We start from the raw sequence: 12,679 nt of genomic DNA on the forward strand, positions 1-12,679 counted from the left end.
ACCAGAATTGGCAACTACCTTGGATATACGTTGTCTCTACTGTCCATGGTTATTCTAGCTGTATCACTAATTGGGAGCTTCCTCAACGTTTTATTTTCAGATGTGAGAACCTGCAAAACATCAGCTCAGATCAATGTACCCATTGTATGGTGAGGGATGTATGATCGCGAGATCCGCTGCTCCTACCATACGCTGTATCACCCAGAAACTGCCGTTCTAATAGAATCTTTTTTTTTTTAAAGATTTATTTATTTATTTAAAAGAGTTACACAGAGAGAGGAGAGGCAGAGAGTGAGAGAGAGGCCCTCCATTGGATCGTTCACTCCCCAGTGGGCCAGAGCTGCGCCAGTCCGAAGCTAGGAGCCAGGAGCTTCTTCCAGGTCTCCCACGTGGGTGCAGGGGCCCAAGGACTTGGGCCATTTTGTACTGCCTCCTCAGGCCACAACAGAGAGCTGGATCGGAAGTGAAGCAGCCGGGACTAGAATCGGCGCCCATATGGGGGGCCGGCACTGCAGGCCAGGGTGTCAATCCATTGCGCCACAGTGCCGGCCCCCTAATAGAATCTTGAGATTGCTTCTGTATTAGTCAGCTTTTTGTTAATTTTTAACTCAAATACCTGAAAGGAGCTACTTATGAATGAAGAAGGTTTATTTTGGCTCATGGTTTTGGGGGGGTTCACAGTCCAATATTGGGCCTGTTAGCTTGACTTTTGATGCGAAGGAGCATCACATGGTGAGGAAGTATCACAGGAAGCCCAGTGACAAGGAGCACAGTCCCTCCTTATAAAGCCGCCATGATTCAGTCATGCAGCCCCACCCCTCAACCCTATCCCATCCAACCATTGCCCAAAGACCTACTTCTGCCACCATAGTTGGTCCAAGCCTCCACCCTGTAACTATCACCAGTCCTCGACTTCGGGACTTAAACACCTGCATGAACTGGGAAGCCAAATGCTGCTCAAACCTTGACAGCTTAAGGCCGGCGCCGTGGCTCAACAGGCTAATCCTCCGCCTTGCAGCGCCGGCACACCGGGTTCTAGTCCCGGTCGGGGCACTGATCCTGTCCCGGTTGCACCTCTTCCAGGCCAGCTCTCTGCTATGGCCTGGGAAGGCAGTGGAGGATGGCCCAAGTGCTTGGGCCCTGCACCCCATGGGAGACCAGGAGAAGCACCTGGCTCCTGCCATCGGAACAGCGCGGTGCGCCGGCCGCAGCGCGCTACCGCGGCGGCCATTAGAGGGTGAACCAACGGCAAAGGAAGACCTTTCTCTCTGTCTCTCTCTCTCTCACTGTCCACTCTGCCTGTCAAAAAAAAAAAAAAAAACCTTGACAGCTTAAGACTCAGCTAAGGCATCCGGTTAGGAACCACACCCTTCAGGGTTACAGTGCTTAGGGAAAACTTCCCTCAAGTTCTGAAGTATAGAACCGTCAGGGTCTTCCAATTCTGACTGATCTTCCAGTTCTGAAATATTATTTCTACTGACGATGGTAGAAAGCCTTAGGATTCCATCTTAAGATGCTTCTAGAACAATAATCGTTGTGTCTATCTTGAATTATTTTCATTAGATGAATCAATATACTGTATTCATCTTTTTTATTTATTTATTTTTTTGACAGGCAGAGTGGACAGTGAGAGAGAGAGACAGAGAGAAAGGTCTTCCTTCTGTTGGTTCACCCCCCCCAAATGGCCACTACAGCCGCCATGCTGCACTGATCCGAAGCCCACAGCCAGGTGCTTCCTCCTGGTCTCCCATGCGGGTGCAGGGCCCAAGCACTTGGGCCATCCTCCACTGCACTCCCGGGCCACAGCAGAGAGCTTGACTGGAAGAGGGGCCACCGGGACAGAATCCAGCACCCCAACCGGGACTAGAACCCGGTGTGCTGGAGCTGCAAGGTGGAGGATTAGCCAAGTGAGACGCGGCACTGGCCCTACATTTCTTTTTTCTTTAAGATTTATTCATTTATTTGAAAGTCAGAGTTACACAGAGAGAGGAGAGGCAGAGAAAGAGAGAAAGAAAGAGAGAGGTCTTCCATCCACTGATTCACTCCCCAGATGGCCACAATGGCCGGAGCTGCGCCGATCCAAAGCCAGGAGCCAGGAGCTCCTTCCGGGTCTCCCACATGGGTGCAGGGGCCGAAGGACTTGGGCCATCCTCCACTGCACTCCCGGGCCACAGCAGAGAGCTGGACTGGAAGAGGAGCAACCAGGACAGAATCTGGCACCCCAACCGGGACTAGAACCCTGGGTACCAGCGCCGCAGGCGGAGGATTAGCCTAGTGAGCTGCGGCACCGGCTTGTATTCATCTTTGATTCTTGAAAAATTACATGCTTGCTTTTCTTGCATTCTCTGGAATCTCTGGAACATTATTCCGGGTGTTTGGTTTTAGTTCTATCTGAACCAAGGATGATTGCCTTGCTAATTTCCTCTCCGTCATTTTCTTCTTCAGAACCAAGAGATGTTGGTGAAGAAGGGCCAGGCTAGGGGGCTTGGTGTGTTAAGTTAAGGTGCATCGATCTTACTGCTTTTTTCAAGAGAGAAATAGTCCGGGTTGAAAAGATTCCTATTGGTAGAAACCATCACCCTGCGGAGAATGGGCTTTAAAACAAGTGCCCACCCACCGCGAGGGGGCTCCCTGCACTGTGGTGCCCATTCTTGGAAGAAGGACTCCCAGAGCCTGGACTTTGCGGGTGCAGGGCACGAGGCGGCCAGGGAACATGAGCGAGCAAGGGTGACTGCTGGGATCCTGCCTCCTCCACTTATTTTCAGTTTACGTTGCTCTTCTTTCCAAAGCCTTATCCGGTAAAATGCTAGATCACAGATTTTAAACTTTTTTCACATTATAAGTCTTTAAAACTCTAACATGTCCTCTACTCACTGCGTTAGTGCATCCCACACATTTCGATAGAGCGTCTTCCTTGGCATTTCGCTGGCCTGAAAATTTTCTCACTTTTTCGTGATTTCTTCTTTGACCTTCATTCTAGCCGCCCACTCCAGTGGGGATCTGTGCCAAGCCTCAGACAAATCTCACCTTCCCCAAACCTACAGCTGTGTGCTTAATCTCAAAGGCACCCCCTCTCTGCAAAAGCAGGAAGAGTGAGTGCTGCGGTGACACCCGTACGCTCCCGTTCTCCAGAGCCCAGTCCAGGGGCCCTGGGTATTCTGCAGTGGCCTCGCGCTCTCCAGCTCTGCTGGAGGCTGGTTTGTCCTTTGCCTCTCCATTTGCTTGGTCATGGTGGACCCATCACTTAGGTTTTATGGTCTCCATTTCCTTCGTGGCACCAGCAGGCGTTTGCCTGGTCTCTCTGTCCTACTGCCAGGGTTTGGTGAGCTCCTGGTGCAGAGAGAGGGATAGAAAAAGGGTAAACCAGTCGCTGGTCTTGCTGAGGTCCTGTGCGACCTGGATTCAGACGGCACCAGAGGGTGACCACGACCTCACTCCCGTGTGCTTTGGCTCCCCCTAGCGACCATCAACCTGCAACGACAACTTCCCACGCCCCTCTTTTGCGCAATGCCAGTCAGCTGGGGGAAGAGGAGTTTTTCCTCCCCGCCAAATCCCAAGCCTCCTCCCATTGAGAACTCCCATGTCAGTACCTCCAAATAAGCCTGTGCGTCTCAGAACCTGAGCCACACCTCCCAAACTACCTCCCCCCAAGTCTCAGAACCCCGAATTTAAGAGCCCCCAATTCAGATCTCCCCCCAAGTCTGCACCCCCAGGAATGCCATCTGTGTCAGCTCCCCAGACATCCCAACGCTGCTGACTTGACTCAAGAGGTCCCTGAATGTAACCCCCGAGTCTCCAAGGGCACCCTGCGTCTCAGCTGTCCCTGATCTCAACCCGCTCCTTAGACGGCCCTCTAGTTTCCGGTACCCCTAGATGTGGCCTTACAGCAGACCCTAGCACACCAGCAACTTCTCCGACCACTGAAAGAAGCCAGCCCCGCGGTTGGCTGCAGCCCACAGACCCCCTCAGTCTCTTCCACCCGTGACCCCACAGCAGATGTCCCCGTCTGACCCCCACTGCCTCCACAGACTCAGTCCGAAGTCCCCGCAGGACTCCCCCGCCCACATCATCATTCTGCAGGGAGCGCTCCGCTCACACCCCCGCCGCTCAGAGCCCAGGCGCCGCGAGCAGGACCAAGGCGGCGACCTCCGACCTCCGGAGCTGCCGCCTTCGCCCTCTGACTTCTCCCGGAAGGATGGCGGGGAGCGATGTGTCCGGGGAGGGGCAGAGCCCAGAGGAGCGCGGGGTTACGGTCCCAGCCCGAGCCATGCTGCCCTCAGCACGCGCCTGGACTTCATCCGGGGGACTCGAAGAGTGGACGCCCAGACACGTCCCCATTGGAACCACCAGGGCGAGAGTGCATTAACGGGTTTCTACGGATGATTTTCTTTTTTTTTTTTTTAAAAACTTTTATTTAGTAAATATAAATTTCCAAAGTACAGTTTATGGATTACAATGGCTTCCCCCTTCCATGACTTCCCTCCCACTCGCACCCCTCCCATCTCCCGCTCCCTCTCCCATTCCATTCACATCAAGATTCATTTTCAATTATCTTTGTATACAGAAGATCGATTTAGTATATATTAAGTAAAGAGTTCATCAGTTTGCACCCACACAGAAGCACAAAGTGTAAAATACTGTTTCAGTACTAGTTATAGCATTACTTCACATTGGACAACACATTAAGGACAGATCCCACATGAGGAGTAAGTACGCAGTGACTCCTGTTGTTGATTTAACAAATTTAACACTCTTGTTTATGGCATCAGTAATCTCCCTAGGCTCTAGTCATGAGTTGCCAAGGCTATGGAAGCCTTTTGAGTTCGCCGACTTCGATCTTATTCAGACAGGGTCATAGTCAAAGTAGAAGTTCTCTCATACGCTGTTTTCCCAGGTCTTTGATGGGTCATGTTGCTATTCTAGAAAAGTTGGTAAAATACTCCATTGAGAGAAAAGATGTGTGAAACTATAGCCAGCGAGCATCCCGTGTCCTGAGATGATTTATTTGGTCCCTAGTGTAATCTAGGTTACTTACGTATCTCTGAAAATCACAGGGGAAGTGGATCTTGTTTTATTCCCATACTACTGTTGACTGTTCTTAGAAATAATAACAATTAAAAAAAAAGAATTAAAAAAAAACACTTCAGCATGGAACAGCCAAAGCAGGATTCTTGACATGCCACATAGCCAGTGCCCTGCCAGCCCTCAATGCTATTTACCACGTGTTCATTTAGCTGCAGTGCCGGGTACTGTTCTGTTAAAGACACAGCGGGACAAGTGGGCAAATCCCTGTCCTGGGGAGTTTATATTCTATTCAGGGACACAGACAATAAACAAGCAGGTGGTATAATAACATTGCAAGGACTCTGTGCTCTGAAGGAAAATAAAACGGGCCACCTGGTGACTGAGGGGAAGCAGCTTTGCTTTTTTTTTTTTTTTTTTTTTTTTTTTTTTTTTTTTTTTTTTAGGCGTCTACTACATGTTTATTCCACTGGGATGGAGAGCAAGCCCTACTTCCTGGGGCGGGGGAGTCCTGCCGGGTTCCGGGCTGCAGGGAAGTCCCTGGAAGGCTTCCTGGAGGAGGAGGCGGCCAAAGCTGAGCCCCCAGGCCGTGGCCAGAATCAGAAGTACACGGAGCCCTCGCTGTCCACTTGCTCATGGTATTTCTGGATCTGCCCCTTGAGGTGCCTCAGTTTACCCTGGAGATAGCGGCAGCGGGCCTGCTTGTCCAGGAAGCCGGGGTCCGTCCGCTTCTTCTCCAGCTCCCTCCACACGCGGGCAGCGGCCTGGGCCTCCCTCTGGCTCCGCGGAGGGGGCACCGAGGCCAGCAGGGCCTCCAGCTGCCGGAGTCTCGCCTGCGCGCACACCAGCTCCTGCTGTGTAAGTGGCAATCAGGAGATGACAAAGGACATGTTCCGAGAACAGGACAGAGGCAGAGGACTGTGGGAGCAGGCCAGGACCTGAGGCTGGCCTTGGAGAGGGCAACGCAGTGTCCTGGGGCCCTGGAGGTGATGGGCAGACCCTAGGGATTCTGAGCGATGGAGAGAAGGGATCTCACTCATTGTCATTTACATTCGCGTGTTCTGGAAGCTGTGTAGAAAATAAGCCCCCTTTGTGCACAGAAATCCCCAAAATGAAAGAACCAATACCCATTGTTCTGGTTTTCAAATTTGTCAAAATTATCAGGTTTTTCCATTTTTTAAAAGATACCGTGTGTACCAGCTATGTACTCTGCTGAGTCTCTCCGGCTAATAATTGCAAATTACATTTATTTATATGGCTGTAGCAAAGATGATCATTTCATTCTCCGGACCCGGACACCTCCCGGTGCACAGAAGAAAGGAAGCCGGGAGAGCTGACCCTGCCAAACTGCCGCTGTGCCCTTGTTGCCTGGCCAGTAGGGGGCAACCCTGCGCCTCGCAGCGCTCGCCGCCTCCGACCCTCTCAGCCAGGCACAGGATCCACGTCTTCCTCTTTTCAGCGTCCGGAGCTGCTGTTGCAAAAACTTCCCTTCCACCCGCGCATGAGCTGGAACCGATCCAAGCGTGCACAGAGATCTCGGCGAGGCTGCTGCTCTGTCCTCGAGTGGGAACAGGCTAAGGCCGTGCCTCAGCTCCGGGATGCTGGAACAGAAGGGGCCTGTGTTTCACTCCCGATTTGATTGGATTTTTCAGCAGCATGTGGCCCTCGCCTCTCTCCTTCAGTTTTTCGTGTACTAGATGAAAACCTTACTAATAAAATGAATGCTTTTCGAACCCAGCACTTGGACGGGCTACACCACCTGCAGCTGAATGTGACAGTCATTGAACACAGAATGGCTTACAACTTGTTTTTCCTTGTACAAAACTGTTTATATATCTGTTTTATAATAAGCAAAATGTATGATAGTAAGTTTAGAAATAATGTATTTGAACAAGCTGGTATGTTTTTAAAGCATATGTTTCAAATAAATCCATTCTGTGTAGTCTGTTTTAAAACTATTTCAATTTCGTTTGCTTTCTTAATGAAATCTAGCTGCCAATAGCAAAGCTATCACCCTAGCAAACTGACTCTCAAACCCGTTTCAAACCACACCCCTCCTCTGCTTCAAAACTCCCCAATCGCTTCCTACCATTGGAAGGACCCAAATCCTATTTTTTTTTTAAGATTTATTTATTTATTTGAAAGTCAGAGTTACACAGAGAGAGGAGAGGCAGAGAGAGGTCTTCCATCCGCTGGTTTACTCCCCAACTGGCCGCAATGGCCAGAGCTGTGCAGTTCCGAAGCCAGGAGCCAGGAGCTTCTTCCAGGTCTCCCACACAGGTGCAGGGCCCAAGGAATTAGGCCATCTTCCACTGTTTTCCCAGGCCATAGCAGAGAGCTGGATTGGAAGTGGAGCAGCCAGGACTCGAACTGGCGCCCATATGGGATGCTGGCACTGCAGATGGCGGCTTTACCCACTAAGCCACAGCACCGGCCCCTAGGACCCAAATCCTTAACAGGAGCTTCATGGACCTGCATGAACTGGCCTTGTCCCTTCCCATGGCTGAACTGCAGCCTCTCCAAATGTGTGCACTGAAGCCCTAACGCCCAGTACCGGAGAACCTGACTGTGTTTGGAGATAGGGTCTTTGAAGATACAGGTAAGGTAATAGTGAGGTCATTAGGGTGAGCTCTCATCCAGCATGACTGGAATCCTAATAAGAAGGGATTAGGCTGGCACAGAGCAAAGGCCACTTGGAGCCACAGGGAGAAAATGTCCCTTTAAGTCCAAGGTAGGAGACCTCAGGAGAAACCAACCCTGCTGATGCCTGGATCTTGGACTTGAAAGATCCGTGAAAACTTTGGAACTGTGCCAATATTCGCTTCTGCTAATTTAATTTAATTTAATTATGAAATTTAATTTCTCCAGCCCATGGCCCTCTGTTAGGACCACCTTAGCAAACCGGTAACTCCCACAGCTCACTCCGTAACCCCTTTGCCCCCGAGTTCCAGCAGCAGGGCGCTTCCTCCAGTTCCTGACCTTTCTCGATTCCTGATAACTACAAGGCTTCCGCCTCTACACTCCTTCCTCTTCCTGAAAAGCTCTTCGCCTGTTTCCTCTTCCTCTGATTGACTTTTATCTTCCCTTTTGCTCTCGGTTCCCTTCCTCATTCATTCAATCAACTAACATTCACTCAACTAGTATTATTATTATTTTTATTTTGACAGGCAGAGTAGACAGTGAGAGAGAAAGACAGAGAGAAAGGTCTTCCTTTGCCGTTGGTTCACCCCCCATTGGCCACTGCAGCCGGTGCACCGCGCTGATCTGAAGCCAGGAGCCAGGTGCTTCCTCCTGGTCTCCCATGCGGGTGCAGGGCCCAAGCACTTGGGCCATCCTCCACTGCACTCCCAGGCCACAGCAGAGAGCTGGCCTGGAAGAGGAGCAACCGGGACAGAATCTGGTGCCCCGATAGGGACTAGAACCCGGTGTGCCAGCGCCGCAGGCGGAGGATTAGCCTAGTGAGCCACGGCGCCGGCCAACTAGTATTTATTTAACCAGCGCCTGGCAAGGTACTACATCCTGAATGTGTGGCAGTACACAAAGCGTGGTCCCTGCCCTTGCTCGGCTTGCCGTCCTCCCCAATTGAGCCGGGATGCTCTGCGGAAGATCCTTGTATTTCAGTGTTCCTGTGACACTTACGCATTGGTAGTGAATTTTCTCCCCCTATTATCAGCTCTCCCTCCTCCTGGAATCTGCTTCGCTTCCTGCGGCTTCCGCAGCATCAGCACAAACCCAGTGGCTTTAAACAATACACGTTTAATCGCTTACTATTTGGGGGACAGACATCTAAAAATCAGTATCACTGAGCCAAAATCCGGGTGTAGGCAAGGCTACCCTCCCTCTGGAAGAATCAATCCATGCCTTGCCCCCAACTTTGGTGGCTGCCGGCGCTCCTTGGATTGCGCCACACTTCAGTCTTCAAGGCCAGCAGGTACTAAACCCTCTGCTCCATCGTCACGTGTTCGTCCCCTCTGTGCGTGTCCAATCTCCCTCTGCCTTCCTCGTCCAAGGACACAGGTGATTGCCTGCAGGACCACCTGGGTTTCCAGGATGATCACGCCCCTTTAAGGTCCTTAACTCAGTCACACCTGCAGAATCCCCTTTGCCCTAGAAGGGAATGTTCACAGATGCCAGGCAACAGGACGTGGGGATCGTGGGGGAGGGGGTGGGGCGCTTCCATCCTCCTCTATACGCTGAACTCCACAAAGGCAAGGATTATATGCGCTTCTTCATTTTTGCTAAGCAATGGGTGATTCAGGAGCACAGATATTTAGCAAATATCGGTTGCATAAATAAGTCATAATAACTGCATTTAGTATTTCATAGCACCTTACAGCACTTGCCAATTTTATTCCCATTTATGTGTTCATTTACTGTCCATCTTCACTACGTGGGGACAAGAATTCTGGTTTGTTTTATTCTAACCATCTCCACCCAAAGCAGACTCTCTGGCCCAGTGAGTGTTCAGTGACTATTTGAACATTCCTAAGTGAATGAATGAAAGGTGTGGTAACAATTGCAAGGACGGTAAGAGCCCTGGTATCAGGCAGGAAACTGGAGCACCGTCACAGGAACCACGCCATCCAGCAGAAAGCTTGAGGCTGGCAGGGCTGGCGCCAGGCATCCCATAAGCACCAGTCCAAGTCCCGGCTGCCCCCCTTCTGATCCAGCTCCCTGCTAACACACCTGGGACAGCAGTGGAAGATGGCCCAAGTGCTTGGGCCCCTGCACCCACATGGGAGACCTGGAGGAAGCTCCTGGCTCCTGGCTTTGGCCTGACCCAGTCCTGGCTGTTACAGCCATTTGGGGAGTGAACTAGTGAATGCTTGCTCGCTCGCTCGCTCTCTCTCTTTCTCTCCCCCTAACTTTCAAATAAATAAATGAATATTGAATTTAAAAAAGAAAGCTTGAGGCTGTTGTGCAGTGCCCCAGACCTGGGCACTCAACAAAGACCGACAGGCACACTCTGCAGAAAATAGATCTGCTGCGGCCGGCGCTGTGGTTCAGTGGGTTAACACTCTGGCCTGAAGCACCAGCATCCATATGGGCACCAGTTCTAATCCCAGCTGCTCCTCTTCCCATCCAGCTCTCTGTTGTGGCCTGGGAAAGCAGTGGAGGATGGCCCAAATCCTTGGGCCCTGCACCCACGTGGGAGACCTGGAAGAAGCTCCCGGCTCTTGGCTCCTGGCTTTGGATTGGCGCAGCTCTGGCCATTGCGGCCAACTGGGGAGTGAACCAGCGGATGGAAGACCTGTCTCTCTGTCCTACCTCTCTCTGTAACTCTGTCCTTCAAATAAATAAAATAAATCTTAAAAAAAGAGAGAAAATAAAATAGATCTGCTTGCTGTGACTGGTAGAGCAAAAAGAAGAGCTAATCTTCAGACGAGAATGAGCCAACAACATGGGGCTGCATTTCAGGAGGAGAATAACCTGGGGATTGCTAAGATCTTTGGAAATAAAATACACTTTCTTTAACCAAAACGGGACTTTTTGGTGCAGGTGTTTGGCATAGCCTTTAACATGCTGCCTGGGACCCTGCATCCCATGTCACAGTGCCTGGGTCAAGTCCCAGCCTTACTTTTGATTCCAGCTTCCTTGCTAAGACGATCTATGGGAGGCAGCAGTGGTGACCCAAGTGAGCAGGTTCCTGCCATCCCACGGCAGACCCAGAGTGAGCTCCAGACTCCCGGCTTCAGCCTGGCCCAGGCCCAGGTGTTGAAGGCATTTGAGGAATAAGCCAGCAGATGGAAGCTCTCTCTTTGTGTGTATCTTTTACTGTCTCCCTGATTCTCTGTCTTTTAAATAATATTTAAAAATAAATTTTAGACTATTTTAAGAGATCCTTTTAGTGTATTTGTGTATCTGTCATCCATTGAAGAAAATACCAGAGAAGCATCCATTCATCGTCAAATGATGAATTTGGGAAGCCCCAGGGAGAATCACTGATTTTGCTCAGAGGCAGTGTTGCTGCCTTGCTGGAGCCCCCTTGTGGGGGACTAGCCTGTGCCCTGAGGAAGCTCTGTCATCCCTGAACCCCAGATCTCAGCAGTACTCACCAGTTCTGCCTGCCCCACTTTCTTTTCTTTCTTTCTTTCTTTTTTTTTTTTTTTTTTTGACAGGCTGAGTGGACAGTAAGAGAGAGACAAAGGTCTTCCTTCTGTTGGTTCACTCCCCAATGGCCGCTGTGGCCAGTGCGCTGCAGCCGGTGCACCACGCTGATCCAAAGCCAGGAGTCAGATGCTTCTTCTGGTCTCCCATGCGGGTGCAGGACCCAAGCACTTGGGCCATCCTCCACTGCCCTCCTGGGCCACAGCAGAGAGCTGAACTGGAAGAGGGGCAACCGGGACAGAACCGGCGCCCCGACCGGGACTAGAACCCGGTGTGCCGGCGCCGCAGGCAGAGGATTAGCCTATTAAGCCACAGTGCCGGCCTGCCCCACTTTCTAAACCTCTCCTAGGACTATTGCTGTCCATGGTTAAGAAGCACTTACCAAGGGCTGGCATTGTGGTATAGCAGGTAAAGCTGCCACCTGCGACACTGGCATCCCATGTGGGCTCTGGTTCAAGTCCCAGCTGCTCCATTTCTGATCCAGCACCCTGCTAATGTGCCTGGGAGAGCAGTGGAGGATGGCCCAAGTGCTTGAGCTCCTGTACCTGCATGGGAGACTCCGAGGAGCCTCTTGGCTCCTGGCTTCAGTTTGGTGCAGCTCTAACCATTGTGGCCATTTGGGATACTGGCAGTGCAGGCAATGGCTTAACCTACCACAGAATCAGCCCCAAAGTAAAAAAAAAAAAAAGTATTTATTTATTTGAAAGTCAGAGTTCGGGGGGGGTAGACAAAGAGAGAGCTTCCATCTACTGGTTCACTTCCCAGATGGCTGCCACAGCTGAGCCTGGGTCAGGCTCAGGAGCCAGGAGATTCTTCCGGGTCTCCCATGTGGGTGCAGGGCCCAATCACCTGGGCCGTCTTCTGCTGCTTTCCCCAGGCCGTTAACAAGGAGCTGGATCGAGAGTGAAGCAGCCAGGACCTGAAATGTCGCCCATATAGGATGCCGCCATGCAGGCAGCAGCTTTACTTGCTATGCCACAATGTCGGCCCCAGGGTTAATATCTTGCAGTTCTATGCTCTTATGGGCCCATGTTGCAGAATTACAGAGTGATTAACACAATTTCCTGTTCATTATGGGGTGTGGGAAGGCTGCGGTGATTGAGTTCCGTGAGTAAGGAAAAGAAATGAGGACGCGCTGGATTTGAAGACGTTATGTCGCTCAGTGCTCGGTGGTGGGCACTTTGGTTCTGACAGTTTGCTGGGCTTGGAGACTGTGCAAATTCCGTAACTCACCCAATTCCACTCCCCAGATGAGCTGGGGGAACAGATTCCCCACACCCTCCAATTCCCAGTTGCACCGCGCTCCTTGTCCACACCATGAGCTTTCTGATTCCAAGCCAGACCCACAGTTAAATCTGGTTCCCCATGGCAGCACTGCCAGCCATCCACTCTTTTTCCTGAGACTGGTTTTAGAATTGAAGGTCACTAAATACATAGTAAAGGGAGGGGATTGCCAAGTTTCAAAAGGGCAGGAACAATCCTTGGCCTCCCACCAGAGACTGAAAGGCCATTGCCTGGAGGGGAGGAGGGGAGCTGGAGTCCCATAGAC

The sequence above is a fragment of the Lepus europaeus genome, chromosome 12 (assembly GCF_033115175.1).
Source record: "Lepus europaeus isolate LE1 chromosome 12, mLepTim1.pri, whole genome shotgun sequence".
Classification (NCBI taxonomy): Eukaryota; Metazoa; Chordata; class Mammalia; order Lagomorpha; family Leporidae; genus Lepus; species Lepus europaeus.